The sequence below is a fragment of the Sciurus carolinensis genome, chromosome 9 (genome assembly GCF_902686445.1).
Source record: "Sciurus carolinensis chromosome 9, mSciCar1.2, whole genome shotgun sequence".
NCBI lineage: Eukaryota > Metazoa > Chordata > Mammalia > Rodentia > Sciuridae > Sciurus > Sciurus carolinensis.
In genome coordinates this window covers 61028018-61041321 of record NC_062221.1, presented here as the reverse complement: position 1 = coordinate 61041321, position 13304 = coordinate 61028018, and the positions used below count along the sequence as shown (strand labels likewise).

At 32.9% G+C, this 13304-nt stretch overlaps 1 protein-coding gene across 1 annotated transcript in view; it reads right to left on the bottom strand.

Annotated features, from left to right (window-relative positions):
- Ostn (osteocrin) overlaps positions 1-11936 on the bottom strand; it is a 38240-nt gene extending 26304 nt beyond the window's left edge. Inside the window, exon 1 of the mRNA XM_047564758.1 lies at positions 11787-11936. The gene's annotated coding sequence lies outside the window, so the exon portion shown is untranslated. The remainder of the gene's footprint in view (positions 1-11786) is intronic.
- Between the last annotated feature and the right edge of the window lie 1368 nt (positions 11937-13304).

Sequence of the window (13304 nt, the reverse complement as noted above, 5' to 3'; positions counted from 1 at the left end):
TAGTGAAATTTAAATATATCAAAGTTAAAACTCTGTATCCAATCTAATAAACAAAATCAAAAGGCAAATTACAAAATGAAAGATATTAATAAATATTTAAAATAAAAATTAATGATAGAAACATGTAAATAAGTCTGATAAATAAAATTTAAAATATAGACAATTAAATACAAATGGCCAAAATTATGTATGGACATTTCATAGAAAAGGAGAGAAGTTAATGGAAAATAAACATCCCACAATATATGTAGCCTATTTAATGTAAATAAGAAGAGAAATAATATACCATTTACACAATCAGATGAGCAAAAAATTTAAGATACCATTGCAGATGTTTAGAATAATGTTAGAGAAAAGAGAATATAAAAAATGCCAAAGGTGTTGGAAATGGACCCTTATATTTGAAGAAAATTGGGCAATGAACAAAAGGGTTAAAAGAGGTCATGTGATACCTATGACCCTTTATTTTGCTTCTGGGTATATATCTCTGAGAAACACTTACATGTTTATAAGGAGACAGGTGTCTGAAGTCCATACCCTCCTTGTTCATAGTAGTAAAAAGCTGGAATCAACCCAAGTCATCCATTCAAAAGATAAGGATTTGTCAATTGAGACTTATTCAAACTATGGACTTAAAGCAAGAGACTTAGATATGCTTGTATTTACTATTTAATTATTTCAGTGTATTTGTATATTTCAATAAAACAGTTTTGGAGGAGGAATGGGAATTATAGAACAATACATGTGTTATGATTTGGATGTGAGGTGTCCCACAAAATCTCATGTGTGAGACAATGCAAGAAGGTTCAGAGGAGAAGTGATTGTGTTGTGAGAGTCTTAACAGATCACTGAATTAATCCCCTGATGGGTTTAACTGAGTGATAGTTGAAGGCAGGTGGGGTGTGGCTGGAGGATATGGGGCTTCGGGGGCATGGCTTTGGGGTATATATTTGTATCTGGCAAGTGGCATTCTCTATCTCTGCTGTCTGATCATCATGTGAGCTGCTTCCCTCCACCACACTCTTCCGCCATGATGTTCTGTCTCACCTGGAGTCTGGAGGAATGGAGCCAGCCTTCTATGGACTAAGGCGTCTGAAACTATGAGCCCTTAAATAAACTTTTTCTACTGTACAATTGATATGGTCACATCTTTTAGTTACAGCAGTGAAAAAACTGACTAAAACAACATGTCATAGAACTATATACCCGAATTGGAAATACATAAAACAATTCCATATTTTTTTTAATATATACATACAATTAAACTGTAAATGGATGGAACATGATTCATGAATATAAGTGCATTGGAAGAGGAAGGAAGGTGAATAAGATTATGGAGGAAAGATAAAGTACTTAATTTTTAATCTAGAATCTTTAAAAAAAGTAAATATGTAAAAATATGGCTTTTTATAATTCTGTGTAGTAGGCACAAATTTGTGTCATTTATACATTTCTGATTTATATTATATAGCCAATTAAAGCTCATCTAAGATTTATATTGAGTTTGCTGGTTGTCAGCTTGAATACTGGACTCTGAACATTGCACAGTACAGGAGGAGACATTGCCCTATTAAGGGAAGATGGCAGGTAAGAGCCAGCTTGAATAGAGTCTTTGCCTTTAATACACAGCATTGGGAAAATCCCCAAGGTTCATCCTTAATGAATGAGAAGTCTCAGTACACTTCTGTTTCCTTAAGGAACAATCATTTGAAAATCCTACTGGGGGTAAAGAGAAAGGAATGCTAGCATGGAATCTGAAGTTCTGGGTTTGAGTCTCATTTTTTGTTTTAGTATTAGTGTAACTTTGTATATATATCATATAACTCACTTGAGCTTCATTTACCTTATACAAGAAGTGAGAAGTAATTCTCACCTCATAAGAGCTTTGAGAGGATTGAATTGATTTATGCATAGCCCCTTTATGTGGTATTTATAATTTGTAAGTGAAGGAATATTTATGAGCATTACTAAATATTTCTTTAATCACCGCATACATTTTGGTGTGACTGAAGATTTTCTTTATGACATTTCCTTAAAAAATTGTTGTCTCAAAACGTCAGTGCAAATCTTAGTGATATGTTATATGCTAGAATGAATAAATAAATGTTTTATGTAGAAAGTATGGCATTGGTATTAAGCATGTTTATTGTGATTCGATGAAGATAGAAATATTTTGGTATTGCCTATAAAAATTATTTTTATTAAATATAATTTTAATTTTCACATAGTTTAGCCCAAACTACTTGCTCATTATTTCATCAAATAATTTATTTTGGAATCTCACACTTATTGCTATTCACTATCTAGTCTCTTTTTTCCATCTTTTCCTAGAAGGGAGCAGTAAATTCTTTGTTTTCTTTTTGCTAAACTGATATTTGATTTGAGTATTTTTGCTAAATATCAAAAAACAATAAATCATGACTATGTCTCTAAATTGAGAAAATAGATGATAAATAATGCAACCAACCAAACACTGCCTTAGTTATTCCTTTAGAAAATCAGCCACTTAATCATAATTTGCGCTCATCTTTTTGATGTTTCCTTGACTTTCCTCCTATAAAGGAAAATATATTAAGAAACATAGCTATATTTTTAAAACTGATCTCATGTTTCTTATATATATTCTTTTAAAATAGAGTTCTCTCATTTAATCAAAGATAAACTACAATTGTGATGTTTTCCTTCCTCATTTTTATTATGTTAAAAATAGGTTACAAAGTGTGAAATTGCTCAATTTTATAAGTCTTTCCATGTGGATTTCCTTTAACTATTTTTATACACATCTTACTAAGGTTTCTCTCCATTTCTGTAATCTTATAAATGGCACAGGATGATGGGTGTTTACAATATTGATGATTATGTCTGAGGCATATATTTTTGTGCTTGGGTGTGTATAGGAAAAAAGTCATAATATATCATCTAACAGATAACCACATCCTGATTATTTGGAAAGGGAGATGTAAAAATAAATGCCGAGTTAAATACACGCATTTAATGGTTTAAAGCCAAGCTTGTAGCCAGTTAACCAAAAGGCCAAGTTCCTAAATATGGCATTTGGTACACTAATGAAAACAAGCACCCTGGCACCTGCCACACAAAAGACATTTGATTAACCAGTTGAAACTTGATTTCTACAAAATTAGAAACAGAGGAAATTATAGGGAGGAAAGGAAAAGACTACCTTTAGGCCCATTTCCCTATTTTGTTGATAGTGCATAAATATAGCACATGGCTTAAAAATCTCCTAAATCCCATGTACACTCTGGTTCACAGAGAGAACCTCAGGGATGTTCATTGACTATGTAAATTCACCAAAGGGTAAGAATGTGTACTTTTTCAGCACATCGATCATTTTTATTTAGTAGTATTCCTCTGAGTATTGAAGAATTTCAAAAGAGACAAGTGAACGTAGGATTTACTTTATAAGATTTTGTGTGTTTTTCATTCTTAGACAACTGGAATATTGTTTAGAAAGTAAAAACATATAATATTCCAAAAGATCCAAGAGAAATATTTCACATAGTCTAATGTCTTCAGCTCTGTTTCATAGCTTTTCCACATGTAAGAATTTTCGTCCTGAAAGACTCCTCCAAACTCAGGTTGGAACAGTGGTAGATAGATCAAAATGGAAGACATGAAGTTTTATCTTTTAAGTTGGGGAAGCAACATATATTGCTTATTCCTCTAGAGCAGTGATAGTTTATATTGACATGCTGCTATGAAAGTGCAGGCACAGAAACTGCCTTAAATATGTTTAAACCAGAGTTCAGTGAGATTATTAAAATGAAGAAAAATGTTTCATTATTAAGAATCAGTGCATCATCATTATTCATCGTTATTGTGAACAACAAATCTCTGAAGTGGTTGGAAATGAAAAAAATAGATTGAAAATCATTATTTGAAAATAAGAAAGAGCAAACTGAACCAAAGTGCTAAATTTCAAGATGATAAAGGTGAAAAAGAGAAGCATTGTGAGCCAGTATCAGTCCTAATACATCTTAACACTAATAAAACTTTTAAATTATCTGTATTTGAAGAAAAACTACTCAAGTGATTAAAAACATTTCTCTTCAATCTGAGACTTTGCAATTAACATTTGACATATGGATAGTTGATACAAATGTTAGAAACTCAAATCTACCGGGTTTTGGGATGAATCTTGATACCAACTGGGAATTTTTTATTTTCCCCAATATCGTGATTGAATATATTCAAAACAGACTCTACTCCAGCCACATTTTCAACAAAAATTAAAAATTAAGTACTTAATTAAAGATAAAGATTTATGGATTAATTCAACTTTCACTTTTTATTTACCTTCTTTTCCCATTTAAAGAAAAAAAAAATAACAGGACATTTTACAAAGGGAGCCTAGTTCTGACACCGTGGAATGGTCATGTGTGCCTGCTGACAACACTGCATCCAGGCTTTTTTCTCTGAAAAGGCAAGTTGAATCATCATGACCACTAAATCGCTACAACTGTTAGTTCTTCAACTCACCCCTTAACCCAATTCATTAAGTTACAGTCACATAGACCTTTTTGAACACAGAGAAAAGCTTGAGATATAGTAGACAGCAGAGTAACTATAAATTTCAGTTACTCTGCTGTCTTCTCTCTCTCTCTCTCTCTCTCTCTCTCTCTCTCTCTCTCTCTTTCTCTGTCAATCTATATTTATTTTAAAGAGGGTCTACAAAGAACAATATTTAGCACAAAGTTCATGCAGTTCTCTGTGATAGAAAGACCTGATGCAGGAGTCCTGGGGTTGAGGTTCCTCACTGCCTCTGCTGGTATTTAATGATGTGATGTTTGCAAACCCTTTCTTCTCTATACAAAATAAAACAGAGTTCATAACTGACTGCTGATGTTACTTTGGCTTTTAAAGTCAGTCAGTAAAGCTAGTTGCTGAAGGAAATGATGGTAGTTGGTACAGCTTTAGCTAGGAGAAGCTTCCTGCTGTTCCTCACATCAAGCTAGACGCTATGCAGAAGACACATCCTGGTTTTGACATAAATATTCTCCTCTATAATTTTAGGTATTTCTAGGTGAAAGAATTTCCAAACTTTTGCTTTTAAGATGTCACTTATAGTGAGATATTCTATTTTTAAAATGTGTTTTAAAAAAGGAAAAATGCTATTCATTAAATTGTGACATGTTGTCAAATATAAGACTCCTTCCATATTCAGAGATGTTAAATGTAGGAAAGAACTGATAAAATATGGGGTACACACACAAACACAAACTTTCAAAACTTTACATGGAATTTTTTAAAAAACTTTTCCTTTTTTTTCATTATGGATAAGCCACTAGATGCATTCCCCTACAGTTTCAAAACAAACAATTATTAGCACTAAGATTCAAGATGCCATAAAGTACAGTTATGTCCCCTCTTTTGGGCTCAGAGAAGGGAAGGATAGTATGATACTCAACTCAATTATCAGATATAATTTTAAAATCACATAATTAAAATTAATAATTTTAAAGAGTTGACTGAGGCCTACTCCTCACCATTTGGAATAGTCTATCAAGATAAAATGATTATTTGAACAGGCTCTCAGACATCAAAAATCTTAGTGGATGCAGAAGGATGGATACAAAAACAGGAGAGTTCTTTATGTTTTTATTAGTGCATTATCATTATACATAATACTGGGGTTCATTCTGAAGTAATTATACAAGCATGAAATATAATTTGCTCCAATTTAGTCCCAGTACTTCCCATTTTTTCCCCCTCTCCCTACCTTTGTTTGCCTTCCCCTACTTTACTGCTCTTATATTTATTCATAGTTTTTAAAAATCAGTGTTTTATAGCTATACATACAGGTGAAATCCACTATGGTATATTCATATATGTACAAAACATAATTCAGTCATTTTATTCCACAGTTCCTCCCTTTTCCTGTCTCTCCTTCCTTCCCCTCCATCTCCTTTCTCTGCTCCATTGATCTTCCTTCTATTTTTATGGGATTCCCTGCCCTTCACATTTTCCCCTATTTTGGTCTTGAGAGAATACATTGGACCTTTGACTTTCTAAGTCTGGCTTATTTTAATTAGCATGATGTTCTCTAGTGCCTTCCACTTACCAGCAAAAGCCACAATTTCATTCTACTTTATGGCTGAGTAAAATTCGATTGTGTATAGATATCACATTTTCTTTATCCATTTATCTGTTGACAGGCCTCTGTGCTGGTTCCAAAGCTTGGATATGTGAATTGTGCTGTTATAAACATTGATGTACCTGTATCACTATGGTATCAGGGAAATGCAAATCAAAACTACACTGAGATTTCATCTCCCTCCAGTCAGAATGGTGATTATCAAGAATACAAGTAATAATAAATGCTGGTGAGGATGTGGGAGAAAAGGTACACTCACATACTGTTAGTGGGAATGCAAATTAGTATAACCACTCTGGAAAGCACTATGGAGATTACACAAAAGACTAGGAAATAGAACCACTATATGACCCACCTATCTCACTCCTTGGAATTTATCCAAAAGAAATAAATCAGGAGATTTTGATAATAAGAATTTTCCACCAATATCACATAATTAATTATATCTGCATATATTTGCTATATAATGTTACTCCAAAAGTCTTGGCTATGAGTAAATGAATATTTTAAAAATAAAACTTTCAGTTAATGAACAACTATTCAATAACATCAGAAAAATTATTTCTGGGATGGTGAGGAAAAACTCAAGATTAGATTTGAAAGATGGGGATAAATATCCTTGCTGTGCTCCTTATCAACCCGGTGACTTTGACTAAGATTCTTAAATTGTCAAATAAAAGTCACTTTTTTAATTCACAAAATTTTAATTAATAAATTTTAGTTAAATTTAATTATTTTATTGGTTTAGAAGTAGTGAAAATTATGCAATATATTTAGAGTTGCCAATAAGAGCAATAAGCATATTTGTCTATTTAATGTTATTTATTAAAAACATATAAAGATGTGAATTTACCTATGAAAAACTCTCATAATATTTCTTATTTTATCATAGATAAAATATTTGCACTGGCAACTTTAAAAAGGTGCATGAAAACAGTTGTAAAGCATAAGATGATATGAAAAAATTGATTAAATGTTGTAAAATTCATGATTAAGCTGAAGGTAGATCTTTGAAGCCAAGCTCTTTTAGAAAACAAAGGTTACATGCACTGAACAATCACCTACACAATTTAGAGCCATTCATAAAGAGAGAATCTGCAAAATTTGTATTAAAAATTCAAGAAAAACAATTACAGTTTTTCCTTATGTAGACAATCCTGATATTTCAATGAGTAACAATGTTTGAATAGAATTTAAAAGAAGGCTGTTTGCAGTCTATTTCAGTATGAAGCCAATTAGTTGGTTGACACACTTCCTTGAACCTCATGCTGTTGGACTCTTCTTTAATGGAGGTGTGATTCCATAGCCTTTGGTGAAGTTGGGCCCACAAACAACACAACTGAGTATGGTTGTGCCACTTAGTCCTTTACACATGGGGACCTTGTTTACAATCCTCACAGACTCAAATATGAGATTTTAAATCACTGAGGAGCAATTGAATCAAGAGAAATAGAATTATAGCTTGTAGCTTCTGTCACATATTTCATCTATATCACTTTCATAAAATACATCTGAGAATTACTAATTTAAGATTCTTCTTATAAAATTTAATTTTAACAAATTGTGTGATGGACATCCTTATGGAGAATATGGTTCTGAAAAGAAAGTGCAAACTGAAAGTGAGAAATTTAACACTTTGCAATTATTTAAAGAATTAAAATACTAGGTATGGGTTCTTCCCTATTTCTCATTGCTCTTCAATTGGCAGTAGTAAAATTTCCAAAGTCACAAAGCCAATTAGAAGAGCCAGAACAACAACTTACATTTTCAGAATCCCAGTTACATGCTCTTTCAAGTACAACTTATTTGTGGAAGTATAAAACATTTTTCCATCTCCAAAACTAATTTCATATAAAGCAAGATTTTTATGGATGAATTGTTAATGAGGTGGACATATGTCTTTTAAAATGACATTCCCTGTGTGACACAAATCAGGAAGAATGATAATTTTCTAGTGCACAAATATATCTGATTTCGTTCTATTTGGCACTATCTTCATTCTTTTCTGATGCTATTGCCTTCCAAAAATCTCAAAAATTTTGTGTTTAAGTGCCTCTGCTTTTTTCTTTTGGTTGTTTGTTTAGTTGGAATTTTCAGATGAGTAGTCTCTTATTTGAAAAAAAAAAAAAAAAAAGGAGACAGACACCCACAATACTACTTTAAAGAAAGATCCTATTTATTAGCAAACCCAGATCTGTGTGTTTACCAAGTTTATTTGTGGCTGTAAACTCCTTAGAGCAAAGATTATGCCATATTCCCCAAATCAATCTTAACACCTAGTTGAATACCTGGCATGGATTCAACATCACCTATTGAATGAATGAGTGAAGAAGCCTCATGTGGTAAAACAAACATGCAGGGCAGATATTAATATCCCAGTGTTATCAATATGGATACTGTTAATGCATATCAATAGTCATCTAGGTTTAGAAAAAAGATTGATCCAAATCTTTACATCTATGTTAAAATGTGATGAAGTTCTTGCTAGAATCCTGACATGGCCATTACTTTTTCACATCATAGATTCTTGAAGAAAGCAACATGCTGCACCATTCTCCAATGATCATTCCTCCAGAGTTTAAAAGCTCTCCTTATTAGACATTACTCTGTACTTAGATCTCTGAATAACTAAACATTTCTTGATATAAAACTATGACATGTACAAGTTGAAAAGAACTTTTGCATATGACTGTAGACAATTCTGCTAAGAAAATTTGTTCTTTAATTCTTATGCTCACAAATGGGAAAAGAGGGAACCTTTAAAACTATGGATAGGGAAAAGATGTAAAGCTGTTCATAAACAAGTTGGTTGGCTATTCAGTACAGAGGTAAATTTTATGGAGCATTAAAAGACTTTCAGAGGGTAAAGGTGAATAAAGGAAGTAAAATATAACATATAAATAAGCCTTAGGATAATGTGGGATACACCACCCCCTTTGCTCTTCATCCCACTTTGTACCCTATGTATAACATTTAATAAAAATCTTACATTTAAATAGCATAAGCAAGCCAATATCATCAATGAAACAGTACCTTTCAAAATACAACTAAAGAAGGAAAAAATAAATTTTATAATACTCAACCACAGGATACATTTATGAGGCATACTCAGCATGTCAGGTACCAGGGATATAAACAAAAGTAAGTCATTCTCTTGGTCCTTCAGGTTGCTCTCTTGCAGAGATTTCTTCCCACAAGAATAGACACTCTGGAATGCATTCATTTCCTTCAGCCATAACTGTTATAAACAACCTTTAAATAATTTGCAGTGTTTATTTGGAAATTAATTTATGCCCTTTGAACTCACAAGTCAGGATAGATCAATATGTAAAGCATTATAATTCTATTTTGTCTAAAACTAATGAACTAAGGTTAAGCTGAGTTACTTTAGAACCCTGGTCTCTTAACTCCTGGTATTACATATACACTTTCCATTACAAAAATGTGCAGTAGTAGAAATGTGTCAAATCTTATGTTTCATAGAACTTGATTTGTATCCTGATGTAGCATTTTACTTAGCCTCTGTATTTTAACATATTCATCAGGCAAATGGGGTTAAAGACATACTTTTCAGGTTTGTTGTGAGGAGTAAAAATAATACAGGTAAAGAGATTGACATAAATCAATTAATAAATAATAATATTATCCTAACATTGCCTTCCAAATGTAGTGACTTAAAAACCTTTTTTATTTTTATGAAAAAAATATCAGTTTGCATTCTTAATTTCAAGGAATAAAATTAGTCCTTAGAATCTAGAATTACAACACAGTGATAGAAAATAAAGCATAATAAAGAAAATAATATTGAGTTGGGGTAAGGAATTTCACTAAAGAGAGTTCTAAGTAGCATTTACTGCATTGTCATTGTTTTCAGTAATAATATTTCCATGAAAATATTAGTATGTAATAATAGAGAATATCTTCCAGGGTAGAAAACAAAGGGAAGAGAGCTCAGTTCAATCCAAAGCATAATTATTCTTCTAATTTATTAACTGAAATGAATTTTTAATATCATTTCATGTGATATTTTAAAAAGCACAGTTTTCACATGTTTGGAACCTCACATATCAAAGGAATACAGAACTTTAGAAGGGAGAGGGTGATACTACACATTGTTGAATTTAGCACTAAACAGAAGGAGAATGAACTTGCTTAAGGGAGAGGAGATATGCAAGGGGCAGAGCAAGTTGGTGGCGAAGGCATGGTTAAGGAAGGAGCAGGTGCTTGGTAAGGAGACTTGAGTCCATGCTGGTGACTAGAACAGAGCAAGGAAAATGCAGAGGACCAGCAAGCAGTGCAAACAACTGAGGCACCTGGCAACACGTGACACTAATCTCTGCTCCAGAGTGGTGTCCTAACACTTATTTGAAGAAAGGAGGAGAGCTTTAGCTAAAAAGTGACTTAAATCAGAGATATCATCCAACTGAGGTGGTGTGGTCTGCTTAGTAGGGTGTCCCGGGCTATAAAGGAACTTGCATCTCACCTATCTCACACCCCATAGATTGCAGCACTTGTCCAGGGTCACAAAGCTGTTGCTATCAGGATTAACAAAGCTTGTTCTCCTCCAATTGGTGCCATGGAATCTAAGCAAAAGCTTTCTGGTGGGGAGGGATTACAGTAAATGAGTATTGGCAAAGAAGTTAATGAGGTCATATCTAAAGATTAGCTCAGAGATTCAGTGAATGGACTTCTTGAATGAAGCCACAGAGCAACTCAATTAGAGGGTGTACTTGAACTTTTATCTATAAAAGGCTCTTAGGAAATCTCCATGAGACTATTGAGTAGCATCAAAGAGCAAAGGACATACAAAATGTGCCTGATTATTTTGGGTAGACCATTATCTATGCCACTGTCTTTTCTATAACTTATATGGACATTAAAATCACCATAATCCATTTCTCGAAGGATTACTCAAAAACAAATAATTCTCACATTCCTAATTCTATAACATCTATTATGGTAATTCAAAGGAGTGCTATTTTACATTGTTAGAGCTGAATGTATTGAGCATATGCTTCTATTTCCAATCTGAAACAACAATTTAAATTTGTCCTCAAACAGAACTCAAATGTTTATTTTATTTTATTAAGTCAATCACCAAATAGCAATAATACTTCAAATACTAAATAATACACATGATTTAAATCACTTCAACTATATTAAAACCATATTTCCATATTTTATTTTTATAATAAGAAAACAGGGTGTTTTAGGATTCATGAATATAGAATAGAGAATTTGATTAATTTAGGATGTTCTTAAATTCTAATTTTGGTAGAAATAAGGTTAACAGAAAATTTTCTTTTCTATCCAGGTTATTTAGGTCACTTTTATGTATTAGAATTTTTCTGATATTTAGCTTCTGTGATGAAAGCAAAATACTTCTACTGACAGAATCATTCTCTTGAGTTTTCTTTCTCTTTTGAAATGAAAAAGAAGTACAAAGCAATCTAAGAAAAATAGTGTCTGAGCAAACTATAAGCTTCACCTTAAGCTTGTGCTATAAAAATATCCTAGCTTTTCTACTTATTCAAGAGGGAAAAATTATTGAAAACATTTCTTATTTTAACAAAATCAAGACATAAAATATTTCACAAGTATGTGTAAGTAAATATACTAGTTAAGAAGAAATAATTCCCTAGATCTTTATAAATTTTTACATTTAACTTACCTTGTGAAAAACCAGGGGAGCCTAACCTTAGAGTCCTGTATGTGCAGTTTCTCCCAAACTCAGCCCTGATGGTGAGTTTTCTCTGAGTTTTTATAGTCTCAGCTATACACCCCTTACTCCAATCCCTGCCTTTGCTGTCTCTTACATCATTTCTACAGATTTTCCACTGAACATGTTCCCAAGCCTCTCTTCAAGCTCCCTTCTCTCTCTTTTCCCTCCCTCCCTCCTTCCTCCTCTTTCCTCCCTCCCTCCTTCCTTTCCTCTCCCCCTTTCTTCCTTTATTTATTCTATCTATTGCTTTGATTATGGCATTTAAGTAGCAATGGGAGCTTAACTCTGGAAAATTTAAGTCTACATTTAGTATTGTGTTTCGTTTCCGACCCATCACCTCTTCCTGAGGTTTTAGTCCAACTCTGAATATTACAAATCATATTTGGGAAATTAAATGCACTAAGATTTGTTAAAGTCACCAGGGCATTTCAAAGTAAGATTTAGGGAGATTATAATCAGAAAACCAAACGGATTTATTGGTGTGTTTTTTGGACCTTTAAATTAAATGATTGTCCATGGAAATGATAAATAGTTCCAGCCTCAGTCAGGTGCACAGTGCTGTGTCAGTGAAACCAGCAGCTACTTCATAATTAACAAGGCTATACTGGGAAGGCTGTCACTAGCAAACCTATAAATACCGAACTGTGACATGTGGGCTAAAAATGCAGACATCGTAATCATTCTTATCTTGCTCTTGTTCTCCAGTACTTTAATTTTCTTTCAATCCAAATATTCCTGCCTCTGTCTGAAAGTTTTCTCCATTTTCATCTCCTACTATTCACATGTATATCCTTAAATACACAAATTAGTAAAAAATAAATGCTTAAGTTTTAAAGGTAATATATTATGACATTAGATCATTATTGGCTTATTTGCTTCACCAGCAGATCCCCATTTAACACATACAGAGACTGAGGCTCAGATAAATCAAGTGTCTTCATGAGAACATACAGCTAGGGGTTACTATCAGAGCCAGATTTCAAATACAGATTTCCTAATTCCGTATCCAGTTCTTTGCCCATAGCTGCATTTCTGACTCACTGGTTAAAGGCAAGAAAAGAGAATCCAAACCAGATTATGTTTTTGCACAAACAGAAATAAATTTGCTCTTTTTGGTTTTGCTTAAAAGCCATTTAAAATACTACTCACTAGTATAGGAACTATTACATGGTTAATTTGGAACTAGATAGGGGAACTGACTAGAGCACACTGAATTGGTGGGACAGTAAAATGCTTCATTTTTATGAAAGGTTTCCAGGGATAACATATGTCTCAACAAGTTTGAAATTTGAGTAGTTGGCAGTGATAGTTCACAAGTCAAGATAAAAATACGACCTAATTGTGGACACTTGTTTAGACATTACTGCCATAAAACAATTATGTTTGCTTGAATCCACATGATGGAAAACTCTCAATATAGATTTAAAGGACGCATCATAATGCTTCCATAGCCAATATTCATGACGT